The sequence below is a fragment of the Pogona vitticeps genome, chromosome 13 (assembly GCF_051106095.1).
Source record: "Pogona vitticeps strain Pit_001003342236 chromosome 13, PviZW2.1, whole genome shotgun sequence".
NCBI classification, from domain to species: domain Eukaryota; kingdom Metazoa; phylum Chordata; class Lepidosauria; order Squamata; family Agamidae; genus Pogona; species Pogona vitticeps.
In genome coordinates, this window is record NC_135795.1 from 18,532,903 (window position 1) to 18,560,612 (window position 27,710).

A 27,710-nucleotide genomic window follows, 5' to 3' on the forward strand; every position below is an offset into this window, starting at 1 on the left:
AAGCAGCAAAGCGTTTTCTGCCTTGATAGCTCAGTGGTTGAGGTCTCTGGTTCTGGAGCCAGAGGTTGGGAGTTCGATCCCCCACAGGACCTCCTTGACTGGCTGGACTGGATGATCTTACAGGGTCCCGTCCAGCTCCGAGTTCTAAGAGGACGATGATGAAATGATGGTGACATCCTGAATTTGACACCTGAAAGAGGTGCCTCCCTCTGCCTAATGGTAGGGCCGGCCCTGTGCTGCAGCCCTTCGTTCCTTTGGCCTCTCCTCGTTTCTCCCCGGTCGGCCGTCTCATCCACTGCCAACCAACCAGGGTCGCGTCCTCCTGCTAAGCAGCCTTTTTGAGTTCTGCAACAGATCTTAGAGAAGTTCCTTTTGAGGAGTAACCTCTGATGGGTTCTGGGAGTTACCATTCGGAAAAGTACAGTCTGGAACTCAACTTTTTTCACACACAGAGGAACCTTAAGAGAACCACAGGACGTTGGAATGGGTTGAACTCGGTTCTTGATCCCCCGAGGATAGAAAGCCTCTGGTCCTGCAGAGGTCAGAAAAGTTCTGTTTCTGGACTCCGCTTCCCAAAATCCACCAGCCAGCCTGGTCAGTAAACAAACTGCCTTGGGGGGGCAGGGATTTTGGGCGTTGTAGTCCCCTAAGAAATGTTTCTAATATAGGGTGCTCTGTAGTGCTCAATGGCAGAGAAGACCCAGTAGGCTTAATTTGGAAAAATGGAATTTTTAGTTTTTGAGACTGGGACACCTAAAAATGTCCTCCAGACACCACAGCGGGGTTATAATCTGGGTGGGGGGGGGGAGTAGCTTTTCTGAGCTTTCTTTGTACTGGGTTGGGTGGGGAGCGAACACCCTGTGTGACTTATTCAGGTTAGTGATGTCATTTCTCTGTAAGAACTGGTGACACTGTTGTGGTCTTGAGGACACGAGCCTTGGGATCTCCCTCGGATGGCCGGCCAGGTTTACGTGCTGGACGCTCGGCAGGGAGTTCCCTCTGGGCTCGAGAGGACACCCAAGATACTTCATGTGGTCATCGTTGCCGTGGTCAGCCGGCAGGGTGCCCAGCCGAGCCAGAGATATAAATATTAAGAGCCTGGCCTGCTGCCCACCTCTGGTCAATGGACCAGAACCTCCATCCGCCGGCCTCCCCTTCAGCATCTCAGAAGCATCTTGAGCGCACCTTGCGGCTGGCCTCGGAGACTGTGGTCTGGAGGAGCCACGGATCTGGGCTTGACCGCCCGAGGCCCAGAGGGGCTCTGCCAACTTCTTTTTATAGGGGCAGCAGAGAGCGTGGTGTTCAAGAAGACCAAGAGTTTCCAAACCAGGTTCACGGAGACGGGTTCCCGACACACAGTTTCTCTTTGTGTGTGTACACAAACACACACGTACACATGAAGGGGGCTTTGTCAAGGGCCAATAAAGGCACATGCACACACTCGTGGAGGCCTGCCCCTATTTGTAGAAAACAATTTTAATATAACTTTTGAATTATTAAAGTTTTTTCCTCCTTATTTTTTTATGCAATGGCTGAAATCCAACAGTAATGTAATACAGTGAGTAGACCCATTGAATCAATGGAACTTACGGAGGAGTTGACCTACCAAATCCCTACGGATACAATGGGCCTAACTCTACTTGGACCTTAATACTGGATGTCACCCATTATGTTATGTGTCATCCTTCTTCAAGACGTTGCTATTATTCACTGTTTCAATTTATGTACCACCCTCTCGTGTTAGCGCACTTTCTGGGCAGCTTACAACATAATTAGGCAAGGAACACTTTGCAGACCTAGTGAACCGTGTACTCAAATCTCGGAAAGGTGGAAGACTGACTCAAGCTCGAGCCAGTTACCTGAGCCTGTCGGGATAAAAACTCAGGTCTTGAGCAGAGTCTCGACTGCAGTACTGCAGTTTAACCACTGTGACACAATGATATCAAGAGGTACACACACATAGGTAATAGAAATACATGTGTTTATGCCCAGATCCCAGACATAGATTCAGGCAGATACAGAAACTGAGACTGTGAGAAGTGTGTGGTTGGAGCAGAGCAGCCGTCCACATAATCCAATATTTGCCCCCTGTGGGGTACATACAACTTTAAGTGTCTGCCGATAAGGCTGGAAAAACTGCTGGGGCCAATGCTAGTTGGAGGAGACAAATTTTGGGTGAGATGAACCAATCTGTTGAGTCTGCTTAAGGTGTCCTATTCCATTTCAACCAGCCTTGCATCCAAGGGCATGAGGACTAGAAGCTCACTTTCACAATTGAGGCCGTGGCTGTAGCTCAGTGATCAACCCCATCGTTTGTAAGTGGACAATCTTGGCCTATCCAGGTTGGGATGGGAAAACTCCTCCCTTGAAACCAGGTAAAGTTTGCTGCCAGCCAGTGCTGGCGATGCTGGCCTTAGGTGGACCAAAATACAGCCATGGAAGAAGGCAGGTTCGTGTCTTCTAAATCTGATGGCATCATCAAAAGATTGTCTTAGAGGCAGGGTGCAGGGGTGATGAACGGCTCCCAAGGGTATATAAAGAAGCAAAAGAGCAACTCATAACTAGTGCTAGAAATGTATTTGTCAAAAAGTTACATTTTAGGGCTACACCTCCCACAACTCCCTAGTTCCTGATTATGGGAGTTGTAGTCCTGAGAAAGATTTTTTTTTTCCAAAGCTCTGTTTCTCATCCCATGCGAGAAATGGATGGAACTATGGAACTGACTACCATGGGGAATAGATATGTATTTCATTAAAAAGTTTATTTTCTTTCCAAGTTCTGTCTCTGACCCCATGCCCAGAACGCCCAGGAATATGGAACAGGTGGAAAGTGGAAACGCTGGACACGTTTCTAAACTCTCTAGACAAGCATGTCCTAGATACCAGATCGAAGGCAAGGCTGGCTGAGAAATTCAGCCAGTGGGGCAGTCCATAGAAGAGAATCTCCAAAGGTCTAGTCATGGTTAGCTTGGGTACGGCAAACTTCTGATCATCTCCAAGCAAGGACTGTCCGTGAACAAGAGGTGACATTGGCATAACTCAAATCGGACGCTCATCAACAGTGCTCATCATCTTCTGGACTGGGAGGAGAGAGAGAGAGAGTGTGTGGTCATCTTGGAGAGAAATGTCCTGGCGTGCGTATCGAAGTTTTTGCTCCAATTGTGGCGACGTGATGGCGGTCTCAAGCAAAAAAATAAATAAATTTAAAATTAAACAAATAAATAAGGTTTTTTTTTTTTTAAAAAAAAAAGATAAGACCTATATCGAGGGAATAACTTAATTAAGCAGTCTTGATCAAAGGACAGCATGAATTCAATAGCCCAGTTTCAAGAGCTAAATGAGGACATTTAAACCAACTGCACTTGAGTGCGTTATCAATTTTCCTAGCTTTGAAGTGGAATTAAGAAAGGGGACAGGAAATCATCCCTCTCCTCCCTCCCTTTGGTCAATTGGCTGCTTGATGGCTATTTTTCTGTCTTCAAGGAGATCACCAGAGTTCAAGGTAGCCAGTGGAGCATGGCAATGCTCACCCAGAGAAGTCCACCTAAACCATCAACCACTGGGAAGTGCCTGGAGACCAGGTGGTGCACTGCCAGAAGATGAACTTTCTCTGTAGCTTGGAAAGATCCTTTCCCCTCCCAGATGTTTTCCCCAGAATTCCCCATCTGATGTGTCCATGCTGGCTAGGGGTTTTCAGAATTGTAGTCCCCCCCCAAAAAAAGAGGAGAACTTCCTACCCTTTGTAGTTAGAAGTGGAAAGCTGCTGAATGTGGAGGTCCCACCATAGATGACAAGAGGGTGGACCACCTTGATCTCATCAGGATGGAGACTCTGAAGGGAGTCTGCTGACCTGTAGGGGTGACCCTACCATTAGACTGAGTGAGACAGCTACTTCAGACAGAAGCTTTAGGATTTTCATGGAAAGTCAGCGTATTCCTCGTTATTTACTTGCTTATGGTTGCATTTTTAGCGCCAAGGCTGGGAGAGAAATGTTTATGGGATCGCCCGCCTTATATACCAAAATAGCCCAACGGGACCAGCTTCTTAATGACCAGCCTTTCATGGACTGTGTGGGACGGGCGCTTTCCTCTTCTGGCTTTAATCCACACGCATATTAAAACTGTTTAGTCTCATTGCTGGGTCCGGTGAATTTTCTGCTGCCGGTCTGGACTGTGCTGCCTTTCATAGTTCTGCTTGCCTCGTCCTTCACGTGACTTGGGTTCCCATCCGCTGCCCCTCGAAACAGTGCCCTGTTTTAGCCCTGCCGTTTCCTTCCACCAACCCTGATTGGAGAGAAAGGCAATCAAGAAATTAAGCTGACAACGATAACAAACAGGGCTGCCCAAAGGTGGAGTTCCACAGCTCTCTGTTTTTCCTCCCGTTTCAAAGTTAAGATGGATGGGCAACGTCTTGGCATTCATTTCATCTTATTTTCTACTTCACACATAAACATTTACACTACCATGTAGGTACATATGTGCACACAACACACACACACACACAATCTATAGGATCCTTCCAGCTCTGTGGTTCTAAGATGATGGAGATGATCTCCTCCCTCAGCAAAGACTTGCATTTTCTTCTGTGCAAGCCGAGTTGCCCCATGTCTTCTCCAACCCATGATCCACACCTTGGCAAACACAGAGATACAGAAGGCCATCAACTGCTCCCCATGCTTTTCCAAAAGAGGATGATTTGGAGAGCAAAAGGGGACATTGAGCCTCTTCTCTTCCCCCATCCCATCCTCCCACCTCTGATGGATTTTCTCTGCTGCCATTCTGGAGGTGATAATATAATTCACGTTGGAAGAGTTAGTGGGTTGAAAATGAATTGGTGGAATCAATCCAGAGGGTATAAATGAATTAGCATGTAAATGAGGACTCTTGCTCTACATAGTTTCATATTGCCTCCAGCTGTAAATAATTCTGGGGGAAGCTGCAAACAACTTCATTTTGAAACCTCCTTTCCCCCTTCCACCCCACCCCTTCTTCTATGATGAACACCTGCAGTCACGGTAGCCAAAAGAGCCACCTCTCCTCTGAGTAGAAGGTTGGCAGGAATGGGCTGTTCAAGTGGATTTAAAAAATGATCCTTTCCCCCACTCCTCCCTTTTCTAGACACGGTGCTTCTTGATCCTCCTCCTTTTCCTGTCCATCTGCTCTTTCTATCCCGTTTTCCTCAGCAAGCTCAAGGGGATGCTTCCATCTATCTACCTTCCTCCTAGGTCAATGGTTTCCAGCCTTCAGTCCCCAGATGTTCTTGGACTAGAACTCCCAGAAGCCTCCATCACTAGTTGTGCTGGCCAGGATTTCTTGGAGTTGTCGCTCAAGAACATCTGGGGACCTAAGGTTGGGAAACAGCGGTCTACGATTTTGCACAAGTTACGGATGCCTCTGGGTAAGGCAATAAGAAGGAGAAAGAGAAGATTATGGTGGAAGGTTAAAAGCCATTATGGCCAGGGTCTAACTCAACTGAGTTGGCCAAGGGATATCCCAGTGTTGGATCTAACTCAACCGAGTTGGCCAAGGGATATCCCAGTTTTGTGTCTAACTCAACCGAGTTGGCCAAGGGATAGCCCAGTTTTGGGTCTAACTCAACCGAGTTGGCCAAGGGATAGCCCAGTTTTGGGTCTAACTCAACCGAGTTGGCCAAGGGATAGCCCAGTGTTGGGTCTAACTCAACCGAGTTGGCCAAGGGATAGCCCAGTGTTGGGTCTAACTCAACTGAGTTGGCCAAGGGATAGCCCAGTTTTGGGTCTAACTCAACCGAGTTGGCCAAGGGATATCCCAGTGTTGGGTCTAACTCAACCGAGTTGGCCAAGGGATATCCCAGTGTTGGGTCTAACTCAACCAAGTTGGCCAAGGGATATCCCAGTGTTGGGTCTAACTCAAATGAGTTGGCCAAGGGATATCCCAGTGTTGGGTCTAACTCAACCAAGTTGGCCAAGGGATATCCCAGTGTTGGGTCTAACTCAAATGAGTTGGCCAAGGGATAGCCCAGTGTTCTAGAGGACAAACCAAGGCTAACCTTCCAAATGTTTCTGATTTAATGCCAGGCCTTAGCAACATTGCCCAACAACAGGAGACAGTAGGGAATGCCGAGCCCCCGATGCAGCATGTTCCAAGATGAGGTGAGGTCCTCTCCTTCTGAGGAGGCCTTCTCCAGCTCAGACTTCAGCAGTAGATTACTTCTGATACCCACTGGTGCTCGGATTCCATCCTGTGCCACCCTCTCACAAAACTTGCCCCTTTCTTGCTCCAACGCTTGTTACGGCCTTGCGTTTGACACTGATGGATCGTTGTCTTGCCTCTTTCATCAAGCTGGAGTTCAGGGTTCCTCACAAACCAGATCTCCCAGGTGAACAGGAAGCCCTGATTAAGACAGATTGAGTCGAAGCAAGTCCATTAAATTGTTAATAAAGGTTATTACACCAGTACCCCCCAATACACCCTTCATCGGCGGCTACACTGACACCTTATAAAAGTACATTAGTGCCTAACCCAATTGCCTGACCAGCATCCGAGGCATCTCCTCCTCCTGCCTAAATTGAAATTATATAATATTCCTCGTTTCTTAAATTAAAAAGCTGAAACCTTTTAGTTTGCTCTTGCCGGCTTGTGTAAAACTTAATCAGCAGCTTTAACAGCATTAGATGCATGCATATTCCCCCCCCCCCCATCTCTCCTCCTCCTTCAATATGGACCATTTCGGTGCTCATTTATTTACAAGGCAGAACTTCCTGGTAGGCACCATGATTCAATTTGCAGGCTGATACATCAAGCACTTAAGGATTTTGCTGGGGATTGATTGATTATTTATCGTGTTATCTTGCCTGAAGACGCCTGATATAGCTCTTGCTCCTGCTATCTCTCTTTCCACCTAATGCTCTTCCTTTTAGTATCTCTCTCCTTGCCAAGTGCTTTAAGACCTCTTTGTACGCGTGTGACAGGCGGAAGAGCGCCCAGGAAATCCAGCGTTCGTGAAGCCTATGGGGGAGAAATGACAATGCCAGGGTGCTGCTGAGTTAGGATACATCCACCCAACGAATGTAACACATTCACTGGATCCTCGGCACCCTTCCTTATTTTATTTGCAATTCCACAGATTTATATCCCATTTTAATTCCATGGCCGCAGGCATGACCTTCTCCTTCCCTGACTTTGACCTCAGAACAACAGGCCTAGAGGGTAGCTCAGGCTGAGATGGTGCGACTGGCCCAAGGCTTGTGGGTGGATTCGAACACAGGCCTGCAGAGCATCCTAGTCCAATGTTCTAACCGTTGATCCACTCCGCGTCTCACATTCGTGTTTGAGGTGCAGTGGGAAAAGAAACTCTGAGGAGCCCTTTTTCTGAGCAGGAGCAACTTCATCATCTGCCAGAAAGCTGGAGTGAGTGAAGGCTCATGTTTTTTTGGGTCTGGCAAGTGGGTGTAGTGATAAGAAGGCTTTCAAATTCCACTTTTCGTTCTGGGACCCATAAGAACCACTCTTTGCTCTTCCTTTGGTGCTGAATTTCTTAGAACGGTAGCTCGCAATAGTCATTGAACTTCATCTCATTCAGACCCAGTCTTTCTGCCCCCTCCCCCTTTTTTTTTAGCTTTTTCGGTTCTGTGGCTGTGGCTGTTATTTGTGATCGATTCGCGCGGGGGAAGGCAAAGAACAGGGAAACAAGCCAAGCCAAGCGCCTTCCCCTTTGTTTGATGGTGGCTCTCCAGGTTTGCTGATTTAAGAGGTAATAGTTCTTTGTGTTTCAAACAGAAAGCCACATCCTTGGAGGGGGGATAATGGGGCTTGTAGTCCCACATGTTTGGATGATGTGATGGTGGGGAAGATGGTTTCACGGATGGCTCTCTTAGTAATTCAGAACTACACTTTGGCTAGCATCGCAAGCTATCAATGAGATTTGTCTTCAGCCAGATTCCATTTTATTTTATTTTATTTTATTTTATTTTTTGGGGGAGGGGCTATGTGTGTTTTCAATAGTAACCTCATATGCCTAGCTGAATATGTTTTTTTAAAAAATGGGAAGGCTGCCAGGGCTACAGAGACTTAACCCTATTAATTACATTAATTCCTAAGAATGCAGGGCAGCTAGGAAGCAACCTAGTCTGTTCTCAAAGTCTGCTGTACGATGGGTTGTGTTAGTCTTTTTCTTTTTCTTAGCAAATAAGATCAGTTTGATAAAACAAATATATGGGGGCGGGGAAATAAAGAGAAAAAAATTAGCATAGAAAAACAAGTAGGCCCATCATGTGAATTAACATTATAACAATCAAATTTGAATGTGGGCCTTTGTTGAGTGTTGACTCCAGCTTCTGGGATGTCATGAATCCGCTCCAGGTTTTAGTTTGTAGTTATCCCAGGTGATGCACCCTGTCAACTATATTCGGCAGCTTGAATAACTCCAGGAAGGCACAGACAAAGATCTGGAATGGATTCACAGCACCCACCAACCTGGAGTCCCTAGCTACAACTGAGGGGTGGGCGGAATATAATCTAGACCACTGATTACCAAATTTAGGAATGTTCAAGCCCTGAAAATATTGTTGGCCTGGGTCCTAAAATCCCCGACTACTAGCCTTGCTGGGACCTTAAAGCCAACATTATAATGAGAATCACAGGTTTGAGACCCAAAACACATTAGGAGGAATTTCTTGATGCCACAAGCTATCTATCAAGACCGTCGGAGGAACAGCAGTGGAAGTTGGTGAACATTCCTGGATGTATTTAAATAGAAGCGGTATCTCCATCGCTCAGAAATACTCAGGTAGTGGGTTCCCAGCATCAGCAGAGGGTTAGGCTGGATGACCTTCGAGGAGCCCACCCATTCTTTGACTCATCTCAACTAAATATTCTGGATCTTGTGAGGAATGTTTTTTTCTTTTCTTTTTCTTTTTTAAACACCAGAAAATATTCTCCAGTGCTTTCCTTATTGGGAAGCTGCAGCCAAAGAAATCAAGCTGATGGGGGGCATCATCGCCTAATTAAACCAGATTAACATTGCTGCAGTTTTAAGCAGAGGTAATAAAGATGTGGGTACAGACGGGAAAGCTTGGGTGTTGAAACTTCAGATCTTTCCTGAGGCTCAAGCCCTGGCCATTTTGAAAGCCCCGCCTCCTTTGTGCTTAGCTCCACCCTCTTTTGCTTCTAACCCCACCCCCTCAGAGATAATGGACCCCAGTTTTCTTTCAGTGGAGGTAAGGGACTCAGGGGAGGTGATGTGGGCTTTGGGCATAAAGACACTGTGTCATATTTGAGATCTATCCTCTGAGGATGGATGTGGTAGGATCAAGGGGTTGGATGTGGGAGCAAGGGCTGTCCATGGTACTGAATCTCTCTTCCAAAATAAGTTTGGCATTTTGGAAAGCTGCTTTGAAGTTCGGACTAAATCTGGATCCGGTTTTGCTCCCCACCAAATCTGACAAAACCCAGGCTCCTGCATCTGCCGGGGGGGGGGGGGGGGCTCTATAAGCAGCATTGAGCATGGAACAACAGGTTAGGTTAAATGAGACTTTTGAAGACCTTTACAAATCGGAAACGCTATGATCTTAGAACGTAGTGGTGGCTTATCTCTAGTCCCAGAGATTTGGGATAGGAAAACCCTTGGTCCCCGTTCCTCTTCGGAAAGAGAAAATGCAAACAAAGTAGAATCATCAATATTTATTAATTTGCCATGAGATCGGAGCGTGGGGGAAAAGATCAATTATTCCCTAATTTTTGACTTGTTGACAGCTGCTAAAACTGTAATCGCCAGAAACACACTGCGTTAAAAATACCTTCGGTTAAAAAAGAGTGGATTACCAAGCTTTAACACGCTCCTCAAATGTCAAAACTGACAGAATTTGGGAAGTTAAAGAGGCGGAAGACAAAAGGCGGGGAGAAAAATTGCTAATGTGCGGCACCCGTTTGGGAAGATGTGAAAGCCTCTATTTTATATCAATACTTAACAGTGGCATAAATATTTATAATGGTTTCTCAGTACTGTTAATTCTAACTCTCGTCCATTTCGAGTTTTGACTTTGACTTGGGATTGTATCGGAAAGTGTAGCTGGCAACGGTAAGGGAAAGCAAAACTTGTGTTGATGGTTCTACTTATTTTCTGTTATGTACGAACTGGCTGGATAGCCCAGTGGTTTAGGTCTCTGCCTGCGGAGCCAGAGGTCGGGAGTTTGATTCCCCCACTGAGCCAGCCTGGGTGGCCTTGGGCCAGCTGCACTGTCCCGGGGATGCCACCAGAGAAAAAAGGAATGGCCAACCGCTTCTGAGCACTCTGTAACCCGAAAACGCTGAGAAGGATTCCCATAAGTCAGAATTGACTTGGAGGCACAGGATTATGATTATTTATCTGAATAATGATTAATTTTTTTCCCTTGCGTCAAGACCGGAGCTCCAAAGAGTTAGAATTTTGGACTACAAATCCCATCATCTGCCGGCCGGCACAGCTGGCCTCTGTGGGATCTGCACAGAAAGATTTGTAAACAGGGTCTTGTCATGGGACTGGAAATGTTTCAGGCAACCCACCGCCCCAGTTCTGACCAGTTGCGGCCTTTCTTCTTCTTCTTCTTCTTCTTCTTCTTCTTCTTCTTCTTCTTCTTCTTCTTCTTCTTCTTCTTCTTCTTCTTCTTCTTCTTCTTCTTCTTCTTCTTCTTCTTCTTCTTCTTCTTCTTCTTCTCCTTCTCCTTCTCCTTCTCCTTCTTCTTCGTTGTGATGTTTTTTTTTAATGGGAGGGGGGAGAAGAAGCACTGCTCAGACCATATGCCCGGGCAGCAAAGCAGACAGCGAAAGAGCGGGGGCGACCGGGATGGTGTGTGGGTGGCGGCGAGGAAACTGTTGGGAAGCCAAGCTGTGGTGCCCGTCGGAAGTGAACCAGCTTGACAGCCTACGCCAGTTGGTATTTTGATTTCCTACCGAAGCAATATTGTGACGGTTCTGCTCACACTTCCTTTGGAGACTCTTGAAGGGCGAATAACATCCTGGAAGATGTATAATCTGGAGAAAACTCCAGGGCCGGTGGGAGCAGAGAGAAGGGGGGGGGGAAGACGAGGCAAATTTGGCAAGGGAGGCAGAGAGAGAGAGAGAGAGAGAGCTGCTGAAAGAGCAGATGTTCCCCATGAGGGAAGGTCTGTGACCCAAAAGTAGCAAAGAGGAAGACAGGTCTACCCATCGTCCCTTGGCTGTAAGTGGTGATTGAACTCTTTCTTTCTTTTTTCTGCCGAGTCTTGGGGAGATAGAGAGAGACTGAGGAAGTAAGGATCAGAACGAGGCATAAAGAGAATGGGAGCTTTCCTCCAAAGCTGTCTCCAGCCCAGCTTTTAACACTGTGGGGCATCGGCTTCATAGACCCCCATCCTAGTTATGACCCTATATTCCTCACAGTGTTTTTCTTTAAGTTGTCAGATCCTTATAGGTCCCGGTTCTGGACTATTGGGCTTTAGGGACAAGATTGTCGTGTTCATTTTTTTAAGCAATAAAGTTTCTAGACCTTACGTTGCAATGGGATGCTCAAAAGGCACAAGGCAAGCGCTGATGCCAGAAAAATAGCTGAGACAGATTGCCCGTCATGGCCTTACTTTCCCCAGCAACCCCCCCAAAAAAACAAAACACCACCCACCCTATAATATCTGATGCAATGGAAGAACAAAGATCAGCAGAAATGCTGCAGAATACGGATGCAAATTTGCATGATTGGTGCAGAACAGAATTTAGACTGCCGGAGTGTCAAGTTTTGTTTTATTTTCATTGCAGGCTGTTGCTGACATTCCCCACCTCAACAGAAATACTCTAGCTCGTTGGCGAGACGTGGGGAGAGAAAACAGATTATTCATTATCCGGGTGGCCTCCTGCATATCTGAAGGAAATCGACATCCTTGATCCGAGCTTCTGGTCTTGTGGATCCTCTTGGACTACAACCTCCATCACCCACCACCAGCATAAGGCTGGGATGATGGGAATGGCACAGCCAGCTGGAGACTCAGAAGGGTTGGTAGACACGCCTGCTTGAACGTCCCATCTCCCAGAGAAGATCCATTCATTACGGGACTCTGAGAAAGGGAGCAGCTGTTATAGGCCTCCTTCTGATGGTGGCGAACCAAGATTGTCTTGCGTTGGTTTCTTTGGAGAGCGTGGAGGTCTTGTAGCAATGTTTGGGGGCTTGTTTCCACCTTCGATATATCTTGTAATTATGTCTTTATCTATGTGAAATTGGTTCATGTTCAATTATAACAATCCCCCCCCCAAAAAAAAAACATGTTTGGATGTGTCCGGACGCAAGCTGAAGAGAAACAGAGGAGAGTCTTAAGATACCTTTGCAGCCGGAGGACGGGTCTGGAAGAAGGAGCCGTTCCTCTCAGATGATGATGCTTGACCTGCTGGCTTGCAGGGAGCATCTGGAAGGAACCAGGGAACTGTTCACAATGGTGCAGGCCTTTGTTTTTTAAGCTGTGCTTGGAAAAACGAGGGGTCCTGCTTGCAGACCGGGGGGCGGAATTGGGGGTGTTGTAGTCTTCAGGAAGAACTTTTGGAAACTCTGTCACCGAGGGATCAGGAGGGGGTGGGGAAGCATATGCCACAGAGACCAAACACCCACGCCGTGGCACCTTTTCAGCCACGCGCTGGGCAGAAGCACGCTCCATGTGCTGCCTCAACGGGGGGAGATCCTAAGGCCGGCCGTGTGAATATTCATACACCATCTGTACACAAAAGTGCAGAGCGGCCGAGCTCAGCTGTTCGTGCGTGGACGAGACGGCCGTCGCTCTCGAGGCTGGCTCCCTTCCAGCTTGTTGGGGGGGGCGGCGGGGGGGCAGCCCCTCCATTTCCACTCGGGTGGGGTGTGGGGAGACATGGGATAGCCTGGAGGAAGCAGGCTGGCGAACCTCGGCCAGGGGGTCCCCCCCCAGGTTTGTCGTGGTCACGTGGACGGGGGCCCCCACTGTCAGCTGACAAAAGGGGATGACTCAGCGAGCAGCTGTCGGGCCGCCTCGAAATAATGACAAAAACAATTAGCAGTCCGAGCAATAGCCTCTCCTTAATTATCTCCTCCGAGTTTAATTAACTAGCTAAATTATCAGCAGTAATGTAGGCATTAATTATGTCAAATTACAGTGTAAAAATCACTAAGTGTGGAAAATGTCAATTCAGCTATGCTCACCTGCAGGGCTGAGTTGCACGGATGTGACAGGGGTGCTGTGGGGAGATTCGGATAGGGCCCTCTTTGGTGTTTTTTTCCTCTGCACAGGTTCGGAGCGCCACGTCGCGCCTGCCCTATCAAAAGGGCAGAGGTGAGGCGGCAGCAAGTTGCACGGCGTGCGGAAGAAGAAGCGGGGGCTGTAGAGAGACGGAGAACATTCTGGTCTTGAGCAGGAGGCGAGAGAGAGAGAGAGAGTGATAGAATATTTTTGGCTGGAGCAAAGGGAAGGAAGCAGAGCGGCTCCCCAAACCAGATGGCTTGGCTGCTGAATTATTAAATTATGAATATTAATACAAATCAGACACGGAAGAGGTAATAATTTTGCTGCCCTACAGAAATAATTAACATAATTTTGATAAATTACACGATAAGAGAATCTAAAAATTGAGGTAGATTTATCTTAATTAACATCTTGGACCTGCTCCGAAAAAGGTAAATTGTTCTTCAGGGGATTAAGGAAGGACGAGGAACGGGGGTCCCCCGGCCTCGGAGAGATCCAGACCAGTGATGAGGGCCCCCCACCTCTTTTCCCCTCCAACCCCTTCCACCCCCAGGCCTCTTCCATCTTGCAGCTGTCAAGAATGATCAAACCCAATCTACAGATGTTTTGAGTACCACTGAGACACAGGCTGCTTGAGTGAGGCGTCCCATGACGTTTCGGTTTCTTGCCACGAGATGCTTTCCAAGTTGGGTGGAAGCACGGACAGACGTCCCCGTACAAGGATCGCCCGTCTCAATGGGGTGGAACTTCTCTTGGTGCTGCTTGATTCATGCAAGATCAGAGAAACCATCCTTTTGAAGCGTGGCTCTTCGAAGCCTCTCGCTACCTGGATGGCCTTGGCCAATGGCTCCCAACTTTGGATAACCTAGATGTTTTTCCGTCTTGTGCCAAACTCTAGATTCCCCCTTTTAAGATGACTCTTGATGCTGCAGGTCGTCAAATCATACAGGTACTCACCATCCCCATCCTCTTAGAGCTACAGAGCCGGAAGGGACCCTACAGATCATGATCAGATAGAGGGCAAGAGTTGCATTCAAACGAGCCACTTGTGCAGAAGGAGGAGATACATAAGGAAAAAGTTTGAGGATTTTTCAAACTACCACTCCCAGATATATATTTTTTTAACTACCGCTCCCAGACATCTGCTGGAATTCCCCAAACTAGAATTCGGGAGGCTTTAGCCCATGGACACCGATACACACAAACACAGAGAGCTATACACAGAGTTTCCTCAGGTGTTGGATGTAACTTCCGGCTCTGTTGCACTGCAAAGCATTAGGGCTGTTGTCGTAGCCTTGCCGATGGCGCTCCATACAGACAGCCTCTTAGGAAACTACAATACCCCTAATGCTTTGCAGTCGCACTCACCAGGTTCCTCTGCTGGGGAATTGCAACAGACTTCTGGGTGTTACCATTCGAACAAATCCACCCTCAAAGATCTGTACTGATCAGCACAGAGGACAAACCATCTCCCTCGCCATCCCTGTTGAGCACAGTTTACTCCCTGCTAAGAATGGCTGAAATTTTCCAGTTCTACGTATGTTTTGCTTAAAACACTACTCAAAGGTATAGGTTTCTTCATACTCATGTGGGGATTCTGGCACACTCTCCAGAATTATTTTAAGAACACGTATTTTGGACTGAACGGCCATCCTGGGAAAAAAAAAGCCATCCATCCGTCAAATGCCTTGTTTGGATAAAGCTGCCCCAGACCAAACACCTTTGGGGAATACTCAAAAGCAAGGTATGATGCAGATCCAGGGCTTAGGACATTCTGTAGTCATTTCGGACTACTACAGAATCCCAAATTATCTTGGCCTTCAGCGGTGGTGCCTGAGAGGTTCTGGAGAAGCCCAGTGTGAAAGGAGCAACTTTTCCTAGCTGGGAAATCCCTAGCCTTCCCCAAAGCTTGGAAAACGTATTGTCCCCGTGGGTGGAGTCTCAGTCCAAAACAAACTGCCTTGATAGCTCAGTGGTTGAGGTCTCTGGTCGTGGAGCCAGAGGTTGGGAGTTCGGTTCCCCAATGGGGCCTCCTTGACTGGCTGGACTGGATGATCTTACAGGGTCCCGTCCAGCTCCGAGTTCTAAGAGGACGATGATGAAATGATGGTGACATCCTGAATTTGACACCTGAAAGAGGTGCCTCCCTCTGCCTAATGGTAGGGCCAGCCCTGTGCTGCAGCCCTTCGTTCCTTTGGCCTCTCCTCGTTTCTCCCCGGTCGGTTGTCTCATCCACTGCCGACCAACCAGGGTCGCGTCCTCCTGCTTGGCAGACGTCACAAAAATGCAAGTTCTGATATGTCATCGAGTGGGAACCCTCTTATAGAGACTTCAAGAGGCCTTTCAAGGTATGTGAGAGATTTAAGGAGTCGCTTTACCAGCAGCACATCCCAGTGGGGTTTCCAGGCCAAGCAGGATTCGAACCCAGGTCTCCCTCCCTCTGCACCGCACTGGCCAATAGTAAACATATAATTACATTTTATAGGAATGGATGTTGGTTCTCTGGCTCATGGGGAGGGCTTTTGTTTACGGTGCTTGTATCTCGGAATTAAAGGACAGGTTACCAAGCGCAGTAAACAAAGAACAAGCAAACCCAACAGAGCCATTTCCCCGGACGTGGCGTGGCCTTTGCTGCCTGCGGCTGAGATGCAGATTGTGAACAATATTTACATTTGCTTCGACAGCTCCTTGTAAACTGCAGTAGGGGGTGCAGAAGCACACTTGTTAAACTCTTCGGTCTCATTGATTCAGGGCTGACGAGGCACTTGGGCGAGGAATCGCGAAGCGCTCTTTCTTCAGCATCTCCATCGATTGTGGAAAAGGTTTTCGTGCCACCGAACCGCCCGTTCCTCTTTCGAGCAAGCAAGATCGCAAGTACACCCAGCACAGAACCTCTGGATGATGGATGGGAGAGACGCGAGCAAACCTTTCCATGCTTCGCATCCTTAAAAGTCCGTGGAGCAGAGCTGCAGCTCCCAACATACGGGCCAATTGGTGTTATTCCTCTTCAGGCCTTATTCGTATTATTTGGGCAAATTTTGTGGTTTCAACGTGGAAGAGACTAATCAGACGTTGTACCCCTAGAAACATGAACATCTTTTTTGTCTCCCTCCCCCCCCCCCGTTACACCTTATCAGTGGCTATCAGTGGCTATCACTTGCTCAGGATTTGCCTTGAGGGTGCAATATTTCGCTCTGGGTCCAAGGAGAGATCACTCTTATCTTCCACCCAGAATTTATTTTATTTGCAAATCTGGTCAAGGAAAAGAAAAGGGGAGAATCGGTGAAAGAAGTTCTCATGCTTGGGTAGAAGGCACTCTCTCGGGCCGTACTGTGTTCTGAATGGGGAATGAATACCCCAAGCTTTCTGCCGGCCTGGGCCGGCGGGTGGGTTTGGGTTCGGCGTCAAACGGAGGCGGTGTTCTGCGGTGAAGATCAGGTGGCAAAGTTGAGCGGCGCGAGGCGACATGTCTGGGCAGCCCTGAAAGGGATGTTAAAACAAGGGGAACCCCACTGAGGAATAATTAACATGGCTTGGTTCTACCAGCTGGGCTCTGCTGGGGCTTGTCCTGGTTCACGGACCTCCAAAGTGACTCGCGAGGGCATGCGGCGTCGAGTGGGCGGAGCCTGTGGAGGATGATTGGTGCCAGGAAGGAAGAGGAGACCGGGAAGGGCTGGGGGGGGAGGGAACAGCCTTCCTACCCATCAAGATGGAGCTCACTGTTTGGCATTTTTGGCAAAAGGTTTAGTGCCTCTAGTCCTCTGCATCTCAGGGTCCTCGGATCTAGAGAATGACAGCCAGTGGCGGAGCAGATCACCTCCTTAAAAAGAAAAAGAAAAGGAACGATTAATCATCATCGCCATAAACTGCAGAGGTGGAAGAGACCCTATGAATCAAGTCCGGCCCCATCAAGTAGGAATAAGTGGGGAATCAAACTCATAACCTTTGGCTCTGCTGGAGGCAGGCACTGCATCGTGGCCTCTCCCAATTTGAAGCGACCCTTGCCCAGCAGGCCGAGGCAAAGAGGAAGTCACAAAAGCAGCAAAACCAGGGAGCCGGACAGGGGACAGACTGGATTTGTCTTCAGTGTGGAAGGGATGGTCACTCTCGAATTGGCCTCCTCAGCCACACTAGGCGCTGTTCCAAGCCCTCCATACAGAGCACGCTACCATAGTCTTTCGAGACTGAAGGATGCCTAACTGGCTCTGCACCCAGCTGCCTAAATCACCTTTGCAAAATTTAAATTCATGGTAAAATCCCTCGTGCTACACATTACAAGCACAGAGGAGAACAGGTACAAGTTCCCCACACAAGTCCACCCTTGCGCATGAATTGGCACTGAAGGTTTCAATGACTCGCTCCGAGACGTTTGCAAGAGAAAGAATGAAAGTGGTTTTTTTTTCTACTTACGGTTATGAACAGATCAACAGCAAACAACCACGGCTTCCAAGAGGCTTCAATAGACTCAACAGAGGGAAAAGAGGATGCTCAGCAGAGAGGCGGGGTCCTCTTTGAATTCAGAGGCAGGAAGGAACGATTGGTTAGTGCTGGATAGATAGACAGCCCCTCCCAGCCCAGAAAGGAACCTCCCACCCAAACAAACTACAAGCAGCATGCGAGGTTGTAAAAAACGTCAATGCACGGGTATGCCCTGGACATCGTATCACCACAGTAGCCGGTTGCTTCTGTTAAAGCAACCACAAGCCTGGACCACTTTCTGATTACTTACAAACCATCCTTTGATTGTGCCCCTCTCTTATCTTTAGGAAGGCATCATCTCTTTCAAGAGCAGGCCAATGAAGGTCCGGCTGGAAGATCAAGAGCCCTAATCAAGGAAATTGGGGGGTGGGTGGGGGGTGGCCTTTGACATGGCCCATCCTCAGGCAGGTCCTGAATGGCACGCTGAGCCACCACCTCCCCCATTCACAACTTTCCATTGTATGTATTTCTTTCTCGAGTCACACCTCCTGCCTTGGCCTCTGATAAATCCGCATTTCAAACTTTTAATGCAAAATAAGAGTGCTGAGTCTCTTGGGGTCATGGATTTCCTTACTGCCCCTGTTTCTTTTTCTTGGTGTTTCATTTTTCATGCCTGCTTCTGGCCATTCTGTGAAGGCACCTCCTGCCCCAGGGATAGGCAGCTGCCATAATCCAGATGTTTCTGGACTCTAAGGCTCCAGCTTTCCTCACCAAGTGGCTAAGACGGACGGGACTTACTGACCAGAAACATCTGGAGGGGCTGCATCTTTGAGGCTGAAGGAAGAGCAAGTTAGCAAACCCATCCATGTGGAAAGTGTCTCTTTAAGGCCAAATTACACATCACAGCGAAGCCAGCCTTGGAAGCCACACTTCCTTAAGTGCTGCCAAGGACTGATGGTCACGCAGGGCGCTTTTCTGATCTCCCACCGGTGGCAAAGCAGCTTGCTTTGCTTTGTGATTGGTCATCGGGAGGTAAACATGGACTTCATTTGCACGTCTGAATGCTTGGCCCCGAAGCTCCTCCTGAATCACATCTCTGGATTGCTGGCAGATTTCAGCTTTAATAATAATGGGATATCCAGAATGTATAGTTTCTGCACTGTAGACGAATACCCCGAGCATGCAGAGATACCACCTTGCAAGCGTTGAGACATGCCCTCAGCTTCCAGGGGAGAGAGCAAAGGTTTCCTCCCTCGCAAAATGCGTCGAACGGCATGGCTTTCCAGCCAGTACAGCAGCGGATGGCTTCCACCCCAGTCAGTTTCTCTTGCTCCGGCTTCCATCCCATCTCCTCATCTCCACCGCAGCGTTCGTTTCTTTTTCTGGACTTGTGGGCCTTCCTGTCCTCCCCAGTAATGATCTAATTACTTCTCAACATGTTGCAGGAATAGTTAGGGAGACGGGAAAGGCTGCCTTACAGCAATGCCGACATGGAAAACATTCATTTCTGGAGTTCTTTTAATTAATTCATCAGGAATCACGCTGTGTGGGATGATTACGTTAAAGTGTTTAATTACAAATTTATATGTAATGATGCACTTTAATTACTTTGGACTGGTACATTATTATTGGGCCCTTTTCCCAAGTTTGCTGGCACCAGATCCGTGCCGCGAACGAGGAGAGGCACCGCCGACGCGCCTGCGCTCCTCAATTATTTACGTGGCATCGGGAAGGAACCGGCGGTGACGGGTGGAGGAAAAGACCCTTTTCCTCGGCTGAAGCTATTGCCTTCCACTTTGGGAGCGACCGCCGTGGGAGATGCCCGGCGTCAAGTCCTCCTCGGCAAAGATAAAGCCATTTGCCTGGATTTAACTGGGAGGGACAATGAAAGGCTCCGAGATCTGATCACTCCAGCCACCCAGGGAAGCAGAAGGTCATTAGAACTCTGCAAACAACTGTGCATTGATCCACACATTACAGGAAAAGTGTATTTCCAGCTATAACAATGTTTTCCCTCCAGACAGACAATTCCTCAAAAGCACACCCAGGCTTGCATTTATTTATTTATTTAGCTATGCCCCGTTTCTTGTATCCTAGGTAGTACTGAGGGAAAGCCTGCCTACAGAGGAAGGTCTTCGCCTACTTGCGGAAGGACAGCCAAGGTGAGGCCAGACTGGCCTCCAGTGGGAGGGAGTTCCACAGTCTGGGAGCAGCCACGGAGAAGGCCCTCTCCTGTGTTCCCATCGAATGCACCTATGAAGGTGGTGGGACTGAGAGAAAGGTCTCTTTTGATAACCTTAACACCCAAACGGGCTGCTAGAGAGAGATACAGTTTTTAAAAAAAGATAGATTGCAATTATGCCATTTAGGGCTTTAGAGGTTAAAAATTTAAAGTCTATGGTTGGCTCCTGATCAGAACTTGTGTGACCTGTATTGTGTCTCTGGACCGAGAGTGACTGCATTTATCACTGTTGTTGCTCTGACTGAGGGAGTTTCTGAGGTATGTGTGATTAATCTGTTGTATTATACAGGGTCTCTGGTCCCATCTAGTGGCTAGTTTTGATATTGCAACTTAGAAATGTTTTTTTAAAAGCTAGGCCAAATGATACCTCCCTTGCTACTTAGGATAGAGAGGAGATTGGCATAAATCTAGAAAAATCCCCATGAATGTGCCTCTCAAAAAATCCCCTACAATGCCTGGAAAGTAACTAGAAGCTGTTACTTTCTATGTCTAAGAAGTAGCTTTGTAATTGCAGGTTACCTTTATTGTGACTTTGTGACTTCTAATAATATTGGTCATTGGACAAAAGTAACTAGTTGCAGTGGACTGCAGAACTTAATTACTTCCAAGTGCTGCTCTTGAGAGCTGATCCCAAAATGAAATCAAGATTTTTTGCAGCAGCAGAGCGAAGCAAGGTTGGGTTGGGGCTATCAGATGTCTTTTTTTATCACAGCTCTGCTTCTGACGATGTGCTCACTGTGTCAACCTTTTAGGGCCTGAGGCACAGAAGAGAATCTTTTTTGCCTGCTTATTTAGGGGCCTGTTCTACCTTCTGGAGCTTTGGTTTGGAGTCCGCCCATGCTAAAGTTTGCTTGAAATTCCACCCAATTCTAAATTTTGGGAAGACCACATCCATGTAGACAGTAAAATAAAAGCTGCCGTTGGCCGCCTCCTGCATTTTGTATCAGCTTCCAAGCACTTCTGGCATGTGGGTAAGGGTTTGTGGCTGGGTGACAGCCACCGACAAAAGGCAGGCAAGCCAAGAGCAAAGAAGGCTTAGGGAAAAAAAGCATAATATCAACCTGGCAAGGAAATGAGTCATGAAATAGTATTACCGCTACCAAAAACTCATTTTTGGAACCTCCCTCTCACCAAGCTCAGACCAAAAGGATCCTTAACTTTTACCAATTTTAATTGATTGTCTTAGTAAACCAGACGCGTTGGTTTGTTGTTGTTGTTTTTTTGGAGCACTGTGTCTCCCCTGTTGGTCAGACTTCTGAATCTGAGGGATGCTGGGATTTGTAGTCCCCGAGGGCATCTTTCCAAACCTCAGGCTTTTTCAGCCTCTCTTGATCATCCGAAAAGCTATTGGGAAGCCAAATAGGGAAAGCAGGCACGGGTGTGAGTGTGGGAGTCTCTCTCTCTCTCTCTCTCTCTCTCTCTGTGTGTGTGTGCGTGTGTGTGTGTGAGTGTGCACACTGTCTATATGTTGTAATAAAAAGGGGGCATCTGCTGGCTTGCCTGATCGATCCGGGTAATAGCAAAACCGGTGCCAGCCGTATCACGGCCAGATGGTGCCTGCGAAGGCTGGCAGGTCCCAGCTGAACGCTGCCCTGGGAGACCCTCCGAGAAGTTGCCTCCACCGCGCGCCGCGCCGATCATGATGGCATATGTTCACTTTTGCCCCCTACACCTGTTGGTGGGTAGAATTCGCACACGACTCTGGCAAAGGCCTCGGCAGAGAGGAAAGGAAACCCTCCCACCTCTTCGTCCGGAAAATGGCAAGGAAAGCCAACAGAGAAGGACGTTGCGAATATCCCCAGCTACCCAAGAGAAAAAGCCGGCCGATCTGGAGGTCGGGGGGGGGCGCGTGCTGAGCGACCCTCAGTGACCTCGGCCTGGGGTCCCAGCGGTCTCCTGCGGTTCTCAGGGTACACAAAGATAGGGTGCCGCCAAAGAAAGACAGATCACTCGCTTTTGCTTTCTCACATATATATATATATATATTTTAAAAAACCAAGTTCTTTCCATGAGTTTTCCGAAGAAGGGCAGGAACAGAAGGATGCTCTCCTCAGAAACAAATGGAAAGAAGTTTTCCACCCAACTCCATTGGCCTAATTCATACGGGTCGTAGAACGGAATGGTTGGAAGGAGCATCAAGGGTCACGGAGATCCCGCCACTCCGGCATGCCCCAGGGAGGGCTTCCTTCCAGCCTGTCCACCCCTTTGGAAGGAATATTCCCCAGGGTCTAGGAGATCTTATAGGGCAGCTTCTCCCAATCTTGGGTCACCCCGGCGGCCTTGGACTGCAATTCCCAGAAACCCTGGACAGCACACAACTGGTACTGGAGGCTTCTGGGAGTTGCAGTCCAAGAACACCTGGGGGGGCTCAAGGTTGTGAACCATGGTTATAGGGTACTCATGCTTCACACATCAACACAGACCTACTGTCATCCCAAATGACGGTTGAGGTCTCTGTGCTGTGGAGCCAGAGGATGGGAGTTCGATTCCCCCACTGGGCCTCCTTGACTAGGGCTGGACTCCATGATGATGATGATGATGATGCTTTGATTTTTCCAGATCTTCTGAAGAATCTTGTTTGTACATCTGTTCCAAGCCTGGAGCCGTCCACGTTCTACCGACTCGCCGCGAGTTCTTTCCTTTCCTTTTTTAATTTTAAAAGGAAACGGTTCCACTTGGAAATAAACTCTGGCGCGTCCCACACAAGGATCCGAAGAAGGTACAAACCTCTTGGTTAGCCCGACGCGAATTATTAAACCGTATGGAAAGCCAGAGAAGAAAAAAACGGTGTGTATGTGTGTGTGTGTCGGTCACAAATTTCCATACTTGTGTAGGCATACACAAACAGACAGACACCCCCCTCCCGCGCGCACAGGGCATTTCCTCTCCCTAAATGTGAACGTCTGTATGTTTAATTTATGGAAATAAGGGAGGACAGTGAGCAGATTCGGCTTATGACTAATTTCTCCCCCTCACACCATAATCTGCCAGCCTGAGAGACAGGGTGCATTATTTCCCTGACAAAATTATTCCTGTGTCCAGTTTAGGAACGGCTCTTTCTGTGCTTTTGGCTGCCCCGCAAACCGCCGTCCCAAAGCAAAGCAAGGCAGACTCCGAATTGGGAGGGTTTTTTTTCTTTTTCATATGACGGTGCAGAAAATAGCAAAAGGACGGACTGTTAATTTAATTTGTGGGATTGACCCTGATGGCACAGTTCCAAAGACTCTCGGGGCAAACTTTCTGAAGGTCTACCCAGAAGTAAGCCTCAGAGAATTAAACAGGACTGACTTCTGAGTGAGCGAAGGACAGCAGGCCTTAAGAGCGTTCCTGCAACTGGCTTCCTTTACGTATGGCTTGCTTTATGACATCGCTAGCCGATGGTTCTAGCAAAAATGACCTCCAGGGCAGTTGGTATCCCTGCCCCATAAAACAGAGATACAACCGAAACTTTGGGGTGGGGGGGAAACATTCCAAAAATGAAGCCTCTCTCTCTCTCTCTGGGGAGGATGGGAGTCCATGAGAACAGAACAGAACGGCTGCAGGACCAGACCGAAGGGTTCTCTGGTTCAGGGTTCTGTTTGCCCAGCGGCCGATCAGTTGCCCATGTAGAGACTGCCAGAGCAAGCGAGCATCACTTGCACCCTCCATCTGGCAAGACGCAGCAGCTGATGCCCTGGGGCAGATTGCCCTTTTGTATCGGAAGTTATAAGATAGCCCCCTGAACAGCGGACATCAATAACCCTAGCCGCTTCTGATTTATCTAAGCTCCCTCTAAAGGCATGCAAGGTAGCAAATACCAGGGCATCTGGTGGCAGGGAGTTCCACAGCGCCATGTCTTTTGGACGGAGAAGCATTTCCACGTACTTGACCCGGATCGCCCTCGATTCAGCTTCTGTGGGAAGGCAACAGCCGAGCTAGAAGGCACCAGTTTGCATTATGGGATGGCAATTGTTCTCCCACAGAAGACACGCTCTTGAAAAAGGCTGGCGAACCAGCATGCCAAGAGAGGGGTCCCATTGTTCTGGATGTCAAGCATCCTCTTAGCTTCCAGCCATGGGAAACTATATTTAGCGAGCCCCCTCCCTCCCCTTCCGCCTCCCCCTCCCCCCCCTCCCCCACCAGTGTAGCATTCAATTAATTTTAATTCACCAAGTGCAGCTACTCTACGAGGTAATTGCTTCTATCGTTAGAAACGGCGTAAACTTCATAAGCGCACACCGCCCTCCTCTTAACATGCTTTAAAGAGAGAGTCCCTCGTTTGAACTCGAGGCCTGCCTCATTTCGTTTCGTCCTTTGTTGTTAATAATAATATTTAGCGTTGAAAGGAGTACTTTGCATCTTCAAAGGGCGTTTTGTGGGCATTAAATAAAGGAAACGGCTCGGCCCCTTTTGGAGAAGAGGGGGCAAGAGGGAGGCAGGAGCTGGACCCGGTTTTGCACGTGATTTTTCCGAGAGAGGGAGCGGAAATGCAATGGATGTTCAAGCAGCCCATATCTGGGAGGAGGAGAGCCATCACAGGGTAACTAGAGTGGGCTGAAATCCAGTGAAATCCAGCCACGAGAGGCTTTTTTTGAGCCAGTGTGGGGACTCTTGAAGAGAAGATGAAACTAGGGTGGAGAATATGTACCTTGATTTGGAGAGATATTCCATAGGGCTTCAAAACACACTAAAGATGGGCACCAAACTGGAGAAAACGGTGGTTCGTGATAGTTCGTAGCCACCCACGAACAATGAACCCCCCACTTGGAGCCACTAAGCCAACACAGGCTTCGTCTAGGATTGGGGCGACCCTAAATAATTTCTAACTTCCATAGATGGGAAAGGGTTTGGAATTGAAGAACCTCGGCTGGCTTCGTGTCAGTTCGGCCATCTCTCATCCCTCTTGGCTATCAGGCATGGCCCCCATTTTTAATTGTGTCTGCTTCGAGTCCTCCAATATCCTGTTGGAGATGGTGGCCAGAACGGTACACACCGTTTGAGACATGACTGCATTGATGCTCGTTATGTCCTCAGAAAATAGGTGGATCTGTTGGAACGCCAGCCTCCAAATGTACCACCTTATAAACACCTAGACCGCCTTCCCCTTTGAACCACAAACCAAGGATCGGCCAAAAGACGGGGGAAAAAACCGATGCTGTGAACGAAAACCAGCCAATAAGCTTCTTGGTCAACCGCCATTGGCTCAAGCAGGTCAGGTGAGGAAACTGGGTGTTTATCAAAGCATTGGTTTTGGAAGCCGAGTGGAAATTTGATAGAAGGAAAACCAGCCAAGAGTCTTGCAGTACCTCAGAGGCTAATAATTTTTATTTGACACGAGCTTTTGGGGGCCCTCACGCCCTTCATCAAATGCCTCGTGAGGTCCATTTGATGGCGTGGGCTAAAGGCCAGCGAAACATGTCAGATCTAAATGCCTGGGCCTTGAAGGTGCCGCCAGACTGCTTGTTGATGTTGTTGCAACAGGGTTAACAGCTTTCAAAAATGGCTATTTTGGGGGCAGGGGGGGTTGATATGACACGAGTGGCCCTGGGACCTCCTTACACGGCGCGTCGCAGGTCTCGAAGGCCTCCAGAAGTTTCCATTCTCCGTTTCGGAGCTCAAAACAGAGCAGACCATGGAGAGGTCAGGGCCATGGTTGGAGTCACAAGGGGTCACGGTGCCCACCCCTGCTTTAACCAGCACTCCACACTGATGCTCAGCAGAGACCTGTCTTTTCTCATACACCCATGCAGCTTAATGCACGTGCCCGGAGCATGGCTGTCCCACCTCATGGCCTTCTGCTCTACGGATGCTCCCAAATGCCTTTGAAGGTCATAGCTTTGACTTTACCCTGGGCTAGCAAACTCCGCAATGTGCCTAGGTGATATGAGAAGAAATAATTTGTCCGGAACATTTCATTCTTCAGCTTCATTGAATAAACCTGCAGGGTTCCCTCTAAGGGAAGCGTTCTCTACTTCCTTGACCACACGCCTCGCTGGGTGAGCGTTGAGTCTGTTCCCTCCTTCACGACTTGTCTTTTTCCCCATAAGGATCCGAGGACTTGAGAAGGGACCCAGCCTGCTGTAATTTAGTCATTCGAATATTGGGTTAAGAGTTGAGAGGATGACGGTTCTGCTCCTAACTCAAGGCAAGCTAGGTGACTTAGACAGAGAGCCAGAACTCCAATGGGGCAACCGGAGCTGTGCCCTAAGGGTGCCTGAATGTGTAGCAGAACACCAACGAACTCATCCCGAACATGTGAATCGCCTCCAGTCACTCCTTGAATGGAACGGAACCCAAACAGGTAGACTCAGCATGGAAATAATATGAACACCAAGTGATAAGATCTAAGTTTACTTCCCCATCCTTCTGCTTCCTTCCCATACACATGTTTAACTCACATAAAAGTCCTACGGACTCCGCTGTAGTTTGCTTCCAGGAAGATAGGTGCAGGATTGCACCATTGAGCTGGTGCTTAGAAAGATCCTGATTAGGGAGGGAAAAGGGTGTGTGGTTGCTCTAGGGCCACCCATTGCGTTCCTGTAGGGCAAGCCGAGGTTCTCAGTTTACAGTCCGGTCTTGTAGCGGTTATGCTGCACTGCTCTCAAAAGTATACAGATCCGGATATCCAACCTCGCAATGTGACTCGGTATTTCATGACCAACCCTGGAGTGTTTTGAGATTTGATCCTGCGGTAGATGCACCTCATGGCGTCACAACGTGGGGCCGTTGCTCTTTAAATCTGAAGTGCGCAAGAAAGAAAGATGAGCACGTGAAAGTTTAAAATGCTGAAGCATCTGAAACTTTCATTTCGTTAGGAGGTCTCTTATTTTGGGGATGGGAGGGTGCGCTCGATCTCAGTTCACCAAGAGGGCCAACAGATGGCGCTCTCCTGTTTCTTAAAGAACACGGAAGGCCTCCGGTGGGTTGGATGTCATGCCGAAGTTTCTAGTGCCTTTTGGAAGGATTTCAACAGATGTGATGTTTTGAAGAGGAAGATTTAAAAGTAAGGTTTGGAGACTTAAATCTCCATGTGAACTCAAAAGAGCTTTTTCCTGTGGCCTCCACAGATCACCCAGCCATGACTGCTGGCATGAAGGAGGACGGCTATGGGGAACTGACAACTCATCCATTTTAAGTCAACGGTTCCCAGCCATGGATTTCCACGTCAACCAAGTAACATCTTACTTGTCTCGCCCGTAGAAGTCTTAGGCAACCTGTTTCAAAAGATGCTCCCAAATTCCACCCAGCCAGCCACCAGATTCTGCCTTGACTCCACCTACAAGGTTGCCACGCCACCTAACCCAGGCTCGGTCTGCAGTGTGTCCAACCTACACCGCCCCTAGTCCCAATCTTGGACACACCCTGCGACTGCAACTGGAGCCCCCATCTCTGGTGAATACTAAAGCAGAGGAGAGGTCTCCTGATCCAGGTTAGAGTCTCTGATCTGATGCTTTAAAGCGGATTGCTATTTACTGTGAGCATTGTGTCCCAGGCCCACATTGATTTGTCAGCTTCCCGTTGATTTGCATTGGATGTTTGTGGTTTTGAACTGATTTCCATAACATTTGGAGACACAATAGGTTCTCAAGATGGGAGTAAATCTATCAACTTTGGTCGTTTTGGAAGTTTGGCATGCTAGAGGTTGCATGGTGTCTGGCTCCTCTAGTGGCCAGTTCTGCTAAATACACCATGGAAATGCATATACAGTACAGTGGTGCCCCGCATGACGACGATAATCCGTTCCAGGAAAATCACTGTACAGCAAACTCGTCATCATGTTAAAAAAAAAAATCCCCATTGGAATGCATTGAAAACTGGTTAATGCGTTCCAATGGGGAAAATACCTCGTCGTCCAGTGAAGATCCGCCATAGGGCAGCCATTTTC

The 27,710-nt window shown here is 48.3% G+C and overlaps 1 long non-coding RNA gene across 1 annotated transcript in view; it reads right to left on the reverse strand.

Moving 5' to 3' along the window:
- LOC144584679 (uncharacterized) overlaps positions 1 to 27,710 on the reverse strand; it is a 191,164-nt gene that overhangs the window by 140,714 nt on the left and 22,740 nt on the right. The window lies entirely within an intron of this gene.